The 11,025-nt window shown below is 41.5% G+C and overlaps 1 protein-coding gene across 1 annotated transcript in view; it reads right to left on the bottom strand.

Annotated features, from left to right (window-relative positions):
* Window positions 1–11,025, bottom strand: part of RABGAP1L (RAB GTPase activating protein 1-like) — a 225,654-nt gene that overhangs the window by 71,273 nt on the left and 143,356 nt on the right. The gene's annotated exons all lie outside the window — the stretch shown is intronic.

Here is an 11,025-nt window from a genome sequence, read left to right as displayed (position 1 = left end):
GATGGAGCCTGGGGAGGGGGAGATGGAGCCTGGGGAGGGGGAGATGGAGCCTGGGGAGGGGGGATGGAGCCTGGGGAGGGGAAGCAGCAGCTGAGACACCACAGCCCGGCTTCGCGGTAATGAGTGAAATCCCCCAGCTAACGGGAATCCACAGCGCTGCCTTCTCAGGAGGTGTTTCTGCACCCAGAGACGCTGGGCAGGGAGGGGATGATGCCTGCACGGCTTCTAGCCACGTTTGTAAGGGACACGCCGGGACGGCACCGCTCGCAGGGCTCCGGTGCAGGTGCCTCTGCCATCTGCTCCCACCCTCTGCCCTGGGTGACCTCACTGCCCAGGGCTGCACTCTAGAAAGTGTGGGGTTGTGCTGCTTCCTTCTTGACCTGCCTCGTCACAAAACGGGGCCCCCCACCAGAACAATACACACTTCCCATCAGAGCAGGCAGCAACACTCCAACACCCACCCAACACCCAGGGAGGTGGCACTTTGAGATACTGTGAGGAGCTCAGTGGATCTAAAAGACACTAATTGCAAACACTTCTGCAAATGCATATTTCAGCTCTACACATCACTGAACATGCCAAGACAAAATATTAAAAGTATTTAGTTAAAATACTAATGCCAAGTAAAAATCCATTGCATAGGGTCATTGAATTGAAATAATAAATGTTCCTGACCAGTTAAATATGAAAATAATTTTAAGTTACCATGAACAAGCCTAGGTAAGTACTGCAAAAAGCAGAGAATATTAGAAAAATAAAATGAATTGCCTTCAGACTGACACTCCTCCCTCACTGGAAATCCTTTCCAAATACAAATACATTTTCTTGGGTGAGGATTTTTTTTTAAAAAAAGGACATTCTTGCCAACAGTAGCAACACCCACACAGGGCACCCTGGCTCATGGTGACATGAAGCAGGTGGGAGAGTGGTTACAGCAGAACCAGCAGAAGTCAAAGGCCAAAGATGACAGGATGACAATGAGCCCTCACCAATTTATCACCCTGGTGATAGTTGAAGTCAACCAAAGCACCTGCACATTTTGTGCAGTACTGAACAGGCTAGTTAATCCAGGTGGTGCTCTGAAAGCTGATTTTAAGTATCTCAGCTTGTGAAACACTGTTTTGCAGATGAAAAGCTTCTGTATGGACTAGTCCACAGAGCAGGGTTTGAAGAGGTGGAGGCTGTGTTTCTGTCTTGGTCCTTTTTCAAGGGAAGCTAAGCATGACTCTTAAGAAAAAGGGAACCATAATCAACACACACTTTGTTCCAGTCTAAGATTATAGTGAAGATTGTGATAGGAACTCTCCCAGACTTTCCAAACTCCCTCAGTTTGCAGTTCCAGAGATTCTGATTTATTATCTAGCTTGTTCCCTCATGTAGAGGCAAACCCTACAATGCTGACCAGTTACCATCACAGGTTAAAGTCTCAGCTTACCAGACTATATGTTTGTAGGGGAGAAGGGTTCACAGGAAAGGAAATATCTCTTCACATTTTTCTGCATTTTCAAAGTCTTTCCATCTAGTTTAAACACACGCTGGTCAGCACAATATTCTCCAAACATTAGGTTCTACCTTTCACATGTGAATAAAAACATTGCTCAAAGCATTAAAAAGGAAGAAGTAAGAGCACTGAACAGTGGGTATTGGGAAGTGAGTTACAGATTGAAGCACAGGGGTGGATGGGCTGAGTCACTGGTGACTTGAGGGCAAACCAGGGAAGAGAACAGATAATTCCAAGCACCATCCATATAAAAAAGCTTTAAATTATTTCTTGCATAACTCAGGTTTTAATAGGCTCATAGCTAACTCTCATTCTTACAGCAATTCAGGTTTGGTTCAGTTTGGGAAAGGCCTGGCCTTAGTGATTATTAAATAAAGCCTTTAATTCTAGAAAGTTATAATAGGATCCCATAGCTAGAGGCCAAAACAACATGAATTCAGGTTAGAAATAAGGTGTAAATTTCTGGAATGAGCTTCCCAAGAGATGGGGTCTAGTAGCATCACTACAATTTTTACATCAGGCCTGGATTTTTTGTGTAAAAAGAGGTCTCTAATCAGAAAAATCCCAAAGCTTGACAAAAAACTCCTTAATTATCAGCTGAAATCCAATGCTCCGTGTTTTTCAGGAACTCCTTTCACACAGCATAACAGTGAATAGTCATTTAGATTTGCAGTTTGAAACTTTTTATACTTCCTACCATTCTAAAATACTTCTACCTCCTCAATGAACAGTACATCTTATTTTTTAATCCATGTCTGACCAAGAATTATGATTTTTTCCTTCATGTAAACTTCACTACTCTTACCTGTGCTGTTGGATTATTGTCCTTTTCTCCAGAAGGGCCTGACTGAAGTCAACTCATAAAAATGGCCCAAAAGGCAGTAACTTGCACACTAAGTAGAATATCTTAGGGTAAACTCCTGCTTTTATTTCTGTATTGCAGACTGTCTGGTCTTCTAAGTACAGTTACATTCTGGCTCTGGCCTTCCTACCCATGAAATGTCAGTTTGCTCACGTGGTGCTGATGTAGTTAAGATCTGCCCAGGCATACACAGCTGTGGTCCACTGAACTCAGGAGAACTGAGTCACGGCAAAATATTCTCATACCAAAAAACCCTGTACAGAATCTGACTTGAAATTATCTATATTTTCTGAGTTCTGTAGCAAGATACCAAGGAAGGTGATGGGGAGGCCTTTATAAATCTCATGCTTCAAAAAGCACCACATTAGGAGAACATATGGAACACTAGAGAACATAAATGAGTGCACAAAGCCTGAACCTAAGTGTGTTAGTTTTAGGTGTTCATACTGGTTTAATTCCCAGATAACAGTGTTCTCACTTGCATGTTTAACAAGGCATGACAACTTGCTGTAATAACTGGCAACCTGCCCACTGTGCATCATTTTAAACTGTCGACCCTACGTGAGCACCAGAGATTTCTCCCTCCCTCTGCTTCCTCTGCCTGCCCACATTTTCCCTACGAGAGCAGCCCAGGCTTCTGTGTCCCCCTTTGCCCCAGCCCATCCTGCAAAAGCACCCTGAGTCTCACCTCTTTTCCTGCATTTTGGGTTGACAGGAATATCAATAATTTGGGATAATGCAGCTCAGTACTGAAAGATCTTCACAAAGATAAATGAAACATTTTCATATTTGCTGTATCAATTGCTGATTGATCAGTGCTGATGCATGATAGCATCTCTCTCTTCTATGTCAATTGTAATCAATAAAAAACCAACAACAAAGAGAATGGGATCGCCCTTAACATCTTAGTGGCAACAATTACTGATTTGAAAAGCTAAATAGACTCTAAAATTGGAATAAGAAAAAAGAAACTCTCCCAAGTTTATCCCTGTAAAAGGATAATACAAATTCTGCACAAGAACAACTCTGAGAATCCATATGAATTACATCACGCCCACAACAAGAGCTTTACCTCTTACCTCATGAGAAATAACTTTAGTCTTTTCTGTCCTCCATGTCTAATCACACCTGTGCAATCTGGATGTAGTGAAGTTCACATCTCTATCATTATTAGAGTGAACACGATACATTTATTTTCACAGCAGACCCCATCAGGTACCTGCTGGGCTGGTGCTTGTTGGCCTGTTCAGAAATGGCTTGGAAAGAGGGTAAATGGTGAGGTGACAGTGTCTGCAAATGCTGCTAAATTATTCAGGGTTCTAAAGATGGGGGCTTACAGTAAAGAACAGCAGAGGGACCGTAAGAGCCTTCTGACTGGGCAACAATACAGTAAATGAAAGTCAATGTAGATAGAAGTAAATTGATGCATATGGGGAACAGTATCAATTTTACATATAAATGATTGACTCTGAGCTGACAATTGCTACTCAGGAATGGATCTTGGAGTCACTGTGGACAGCTCTATGAAAATAACAGCTCAGTCCACCACAGAGGTCAATAAAATAAATCAACTGGTAGGAAATAACAGGAAAGGAATAGAGATCTGAACAGAGAATGCTCTTTTCAACAGGGTAACTCCATAATGTGTTTTCATCTTTGATACTATGCATTACTCTGATACTCTCAACTCAAAAAGGAGATAATTGAGACAGAAGAGAATACAGAGAAGGAATAAGGCTCATCAGAGGCTTCCAAATGAGGAGACAAAGATTGGAAAACAGGCAGTTGATAAGGCCCTGTTGGAACAAGTTCAGAGTAGGGCCACAAAAATTACCAGAGGGCTGGAGCATCCCTCCTACAGAGACAGGCTGAGAGAGATGGGGTTGGTCAGCCTGTAGAGGAGAAGGCTCTGGGAAGACCTTATAGTGGCCTTCCAGCATCTGAAGGGGCTACAGGAAAGCTGGGGAGGGACTGTTTACAAGGGCCTGTAGTCACAGGACAAGGGGCAATGGACTTTAAGTAGAGCAGGAGAGACTGAGATTGGATATTAGGAAGAAGTTCTTCACTATGAGGGTGCAGAAGCACTGGAACAAGTTGCCTAGAAAGGTGGTGGAGGCCTCATTCCTTGAGACATTCAAGGTCAAGCTTAATGGGGCTCAGAGCAACCTGATCTAGTTAAAAAGGTCCCTGCTCACTGCATGGGCACCTGGACTAGATGACCTTTAAAGGTCCCTTCCAGCCTCACACATTCCAAGACTCTATAATATGGTAGTCCTAAAACATTATGAACGACATGGAGAAAGTGAAGAGGTACCAACTCTTCAAAATGCCTTCCAACACAGGCACCAGGAACCTCATGTGACATTCATAGATGCCATGTTCAAAGCAAACAAAATGTAGCACATTTTGACACAACCTGTAATTAAGCTGAGAAAATCTCTCTGGCTACTAGTTCATGTATGTTCAAAAAGTCTACTTCCTTCTCAGAGTCCCTGAGACCTAAATTGCCAGAGAAAAATGGAATATTATTGCCCTGTTATTACAGTCTTTCCTGTGTATTCACTGTTGGGAACAAGATACTGGGGTAGGTAGACCTGTAAGTCTGATCTGGAATGACTGTTTTCATGCTTTTGTTTACACCAATTAGATATTTAAGAAAAAAAATTACCCATGGAATCAGAAGACTTGCTAGTGACATGAGTCATATACAGGATATCAGGGGGGGGGGAAATAATCAGAGCTATATGCAGTCCTGAAAACACCCTTCCCAGTTTCTAATATCTAGAATTTAGGAACAGTAAAATGGGGAAGTGCCATTAACACAGAAATCAGGGTTCAGTGCTGCTAAAGAAGTGCAGTCCAATGAATTTCATGTTTTCTCTTCTTTCAAGTCTTCTATTCCTTTAAAAAGAAAACACCTCTTTCAAAAGAAATAATTTATGGTGAACATTTAGCTCATAGAAATGTAACTGATTTTAGGTGTGAGGAGATCATATGGGCTGAGAAAGTAACTAGGCAGCACAGGATGGATTTTCAGCATGCAAATAAAGATGGATATTTTAAAATAGAAAACTGATTATATTAGGGCTAGAATATCAATAGTCTGAAAGTTGATTGATTCTGGACATTTGCAGGTACAGATTTCTCTAAAGATATAATCTCCAGCAAGTTACTAAGTACTGTTTTTTCTGGTAGGGGGAGTGCATTTGGGCACTGAGGAGGAAATTCTTCAGCCCAGCAAAGCCTACAGTTCAAGGACCTCCTTGATTTAGGAACTAGAAATAAAAACAGTGATTTGAGAGCCTCTTAAAAAGTGAACTTCTTGTCCTCTGCCTAAAATGGAGAAGACCAAGAAGAGAGAACAGCTGGTTCTGATTTCCAGTATCAAAGACTTAGGATCCACTTCTGTACCAGAAGCTTCAGAGGTGATCCTGGGATCAGCTACATAAAGAAGCTACAAAAAAACTGGCATAAAGGGCAACATCTATTTTGTCAAAGATTGTAATGAGGACACTTCTTTTTTTTATCTTGAAAAGGTGACTTAATATACTTACAGAGTGGACTAAATCAGATCACCTGGGGTCAAAACTGGTTTAGGCTGGAAAAGAAACGTGTATGTCAATTCATCCAACCTCCAGCCTAAAGCAGAGCTCATTTAAAACTTGGTTCAGGCTCCTCACATCACTGCAAATGCAAAGCAAGTGTTTCTGTGCAGAGAGAGAATAAAGTAGCCATTTTATCTCTGGGGATGTGGTCTAATCTCCATGGCCTACACACTCTCAGTAAGTTACAGCTGCCCTCACAATTTCATCCCCAACCAAAGGACAATTAGTATTTTTCATTATCTGCATTGACAATAAACAAGTTTTACCTAAAATAAGCACCTGTCCAGTCTTCACTGACACCCTCAGAAGTTTAGCTGGTAAAATGATACAAAGTATTAGTATCTTATTTCAGTAAGATAAGGAAGAATTCAGTTGTCCAACTTAACTATTCCTCTTATACTGCCTGTTTTCATCTGACTGATAGAACCCAGTTCATGATATGCTGCAATGACTTGAGCCCTTTGACTTTCCCTTGTTTGTTTTCTTCCAAGCCTACCTTATTTTTTAAAATCTAATGCCCCAGGCTAGATAGTGGGAAGTGATTCCTTCAGAGACAGGTGGTAAAGGGAGGCATAAGCTCAAGAGATGTCACACCAGCCACTTCAGTTCACACCACAAGCCACACAGCTCCCTGAACAAATAGCAAGGACCTACCCATTAAGAGCAGGATCTGAGGTGCACAAGAAAAAATGGATGAGTGCTCTGGGTATCTTTGGGTGTGTCTCATAAGCATCAATTTTTGAGCTGTGCCTTCAACACAGAACAGATCTGATTTTAAAGTTCTTGGTTCGTACAAGTGGTAATTCATGACATAAATGATGGAAAGAATCCAAGACAGGTTAGGTCAGGCAATGTCTTGAAAGTGAAAAAAGAAAATGCACAATTCAATGTATGTTCCTTAAGAAGTGAAATGTAAATGTATACAGAAGTGCAGCGTAATTGTATGCAAAATATGTACTCTTACAGAAGTCCCCATCTCCAGTGGTAAAACAGTATTTGCAGAATCCCCTGGTTAGCTGTACTTCATACAAACTGTCCAACACAAACATATGAGAAGACACAATCCTCCCAGTTGTCAGATAAACCAGGCTTTTTAGAAATAAGGAAATACAACATTACAACAGAAAACATAGTGTGACCTCTCTTAAAGGTCCAGTCATTCACCTCTGAAAAGATTAATACAGAATTAAGGAGATGCAGAAGAGAACTACTAAGAAGCTTTAGAGTTCAAGAACACTCAGAATATTGGTTTATTTAGTAAACAATATGATCTATAAATAGTTCAAGGTAATAAACACCAGTGTGAGTGCTGCTGGAAGAGCTCTATTCAAGAGAAAGGAAAATGCTGATGTAAGACTAAGAGTGATAAATTGTAACTGGAATAAGGGAAATGGCCTTCCAGCAATACTGCTGCTGTTCCTCATTTATGAAATGGATGCCACATCACATAATGGCATAACAGAGCAGAGAAGCATTTCTTTTGCCTGGGAGGTCCTTGTCAGTCTAGATGCAGGCTGATATAAAGATAACGAATTACCCTCTTCACTCAAGGTAATTTTGACACCCTTTTTTTTTAATAATGTAGGGAGCCTCTCTATCAACTCCTTGAATTGACAGCACCAGCCCCTGTGCCTGCCATTGTCACTGATGTCCTTCTCCCTGATCTGCTGGGCACAGACTGACACAGGCAGCACCGAGACTGAAAGCGGCAGCAGAAATAACCAGGCACTGCTCTGGCTTGTTCCTGCCATGTACAGTTATTACTTGATAACGTGCAGTGAGGAGCTGAAGAACTGCCAAGCACGGTCAGAAATGCTGCTCATGTTTGCCTGAGTTCAAGGCCAGACACACAGAAGCCCTGTTTTTAAGATAATGTCTGTACAGAAGCAAATCTCTAAGAGAACAGTGCACTGGCTGGCAAGGGCAGCTGAACAAACATGTGATTGTTTCCTACTCTTCTGTCCATTCCAGCTTGGACATGGTATACACTCCTGATCCAACCTATGGCTTTCCTCTGGCATCAAGCTCCTTGTTTTTAACTGTCACAAAGGTGAAAGCAAAGTGCTGACCTGAAGAGTTGTTACCAATCACAGCCCACGAGCAGAGCAACTACCAAAAGGACATTTTGGCTCTGAACCTGTTCCCAAAGCCTGTGGCTCATTCCTGCATCACCAGTTAACATGGTTCCTTCCCTGCCTTTTCAGGAGTTGGCAGCTTCATCTAGAGCCTGATTTTTCCACAACCACATATTTTAACACTTGCCTTAGTTTGCTAATTGCAGAATGAACCACTTATTTCTCTGGTTTTGCTAAGGTAGCAAGATCAGAAACAGAAGATTAAGGAAGTAATTACTGAAATACTAAAATGTAAAAGAAAACTTGTTACTGATTAATTTTTTTTCTTAGCATCTGTGAAGATTTTAATGTCTACTTTGTAACTTCCAACAAAGAAACTAACTAGTTGATAACAAAAGGGATACAAAAGTATGCTGACCCTGCAGTGGTTTATTTCCCTCTGTTATTCTCAATTAATGCACTTAATTAGGACTCGTAAAATGAAAATATCAGTGTTGTCTGTGGAGCTGTTCTAAACCACAGTTTTCTCTGCTGCCTTTTTTCAACACCAGGGTTCTTTTCACAGCACTCCACTCTGTTTTCTGATGCCCAGAGGGATTTTACTTCCTCTCAGCTCAGCTGAGGAACCACGTAACATCAAACTGTGACACGCTGCCACCAGCTGGAGAGGTGACAGAGGAGCACCCGGGGAGAACACAGAAAGCACTGACACGCATTAGGAAGCAGAACACTTGGATTCTAGAAAAGACTGTGCTTTTCCTGAAAGAAATCAGAATAATTCCATGTTACAAAGTACAGCCTCTGTAGCTGAAGAGCTTTACTCCTCGTGCTGCTCATTGCTACAATCATCCTCAAAGTGTGTGAGAAGGAAAGGATTCCCCTTGTGTCTCCAAAGAGCACAGCATCAAGATGTCAGGGCTAATGGGTCACAGAAGTAGCACTGTAATTCCCAAACAAACAAGCATTCCCGTTGGATACCAGCAATTGCTTTAACATTGAGAAACTGCAGGTAGTGAATGGGAGCTCAGGACAGAAGATTCTCTTCCTGTTGCTGTTTAATGAAGGATTGTGAGACTCCACAAAGAAATGCACAGTCAAGACTCCTAATTTTCCACTGATGAAGGATTTCCTCCTCTAAAAATAATCCAAAATATTTTGAATGGGAAAATAATTGGTCTGGTTTAACAACAAACAAAACCTTTGGAGTTGCTGTGATTCCCTTCAGGGTCAGAGACAAACAAGACCTGAGAAACACACTGTTTTGAACCTGCTTGTTCCACAGCATATACAAACAGCTCCTGTAACCTCAAAAGACCAGTACTTTGTTTCTCATAATTAGGAGAGATTATGAACACATTTGAATAGGAAAAATATTACTTCAGGTCTCATTTTTTTTTGCTGAAAGCAAATCACATGCTAGTTTGGTTGTATGTGACATCAGCTACCTACCTCTTGGTACTGCTATGGAACTGTGCTCTTCTGTGAGTGTTTCTGATGTAGCATCTTCTCTTACTTACCTGCATTACCTTTACCTTGTTTTTGTCAGGGTATCACTTTCCTTACCATTTAAAGCCTCCTACTGCCAGAACAGGCAGATGCAGCATATTGCATATATATACAAACCACTGCTATAAGCAAAATGAAACCCAGCTCTTAAAACTAATAAACTCTAAAAATAGGTATAGAAAGCCTGACAAAATACTTTATTGAATTTTCTTCTTCTGGAACAGCCAAGGAGTGCAATTGGATAAGCAGCAGCACATTGTGGAATACATATAAAAAATGAAAAGACTGAGCACTTTATGTTTTTTTTTAAAGAAATCGGCTTAATCATTCAATGCAAAAAACCCACAACCCATCCTATTTGCAGCATGACATCTGTGAGTGAAGGGTTTTAGTCCTTTCCAAGCTTTATTACATGTTTTACAGCTCACCTCACCACAACCATTCCCACTAGCAGCAGCAGGAAATATTAGGAAAACAGGGCACTGGGTGTGCACCCTTTGTCTCAGAGCCATCCTTTGTAACTGAACTAAATTCTCCTTTTCTGAAATTCTTGCCAGCCAGTTTCAGCTCAGGGCAAGTACTCCTCCTTTTCTTTCTTCTTCAGTGTTAAGATATATAGCTGGTGCCTCTTTCCAGAACCTGATCCCACTACCACAGCAGCACCCCTGCTAAGTGTCACTTGGACACTTCCTTTCACTTCTTTACTATCATGCCATATCCTATTAGATTTCCTTTTAGCCATACTGGCCTAAAAAAACATAAAACTAACAAGCTCCCACAGCTGCAAATAAAACACAAAACAGGAAGAAAAGGGCACACACTTCCCTCCTTCCTTCTTACAAATTTAGATTTGTGTAGGAGCATGTCCCTGGAAACGTGCATGAAACAAATACCCTGTTTATAGGTGATGCTGTTTAATGCACATACTCATTGAGAAAGTCACAATGCCATGTGACACATTAACTGTGTTAGTCTAAAACACAAGGAATTGTGAACACTTGCATACCATCATGGTTCATACTACCTCATACCTACCCCACAGTACTTCAGGGAAGTTACCCTACCTCAAGTGAAAATACACGTGGCTGGACATTTCCAATTGCTCTGTTAACAGCAGCAGCATCTGTATGTTCCTGTGTGAAGCACTTTTGCTGTAGGACCTTGTGCCATAGAAATTGAGACTCTGACAATTTCTCTTTACTAACTCAACTAGTAGCTGTTTGTCCTTCCTGATAAGGACTTGGGGAAACACCCTGAGGACTAGCACCAGCCTGTGCCCATGCCACAGGTGGCTGTGTAAGGGGTGACAGGCTGTTCTGACCTTTAGCCTAAATTATTTGATGGGATTATCATCTGAACTCAAAGGTAGCATTTTCAAGACCCCACTGCATGCCTGGACATGGACTGGATTTGAACTAGTGCCAACTTGTGCAGCTTGACATAAGGGAACTCTGAGCTTTCTCACTGGCACCAAAA

The sequence above is a fragment of the Chaetura pelagica genome, unplaced genomic scaffold (assembly GCF_000747805.2).
Source record: "Chaetura pelagica isolate M959 unplaced genomic scaffold, ChaPel_1.0 scaffold363, whole genome shotgun sequence".
NCBI classification, from domain to species: Eukaryota; Metazoa; Chordata; class Aves; order Apodiformes; family Apodidae; genus Chaetura; species Chaetura pelagica.
The sequence above is the reverse complement of the archived record's forward strand: the minus strand, read 5'-3'. Positions and strand labels throughout refer to the sequence as shown.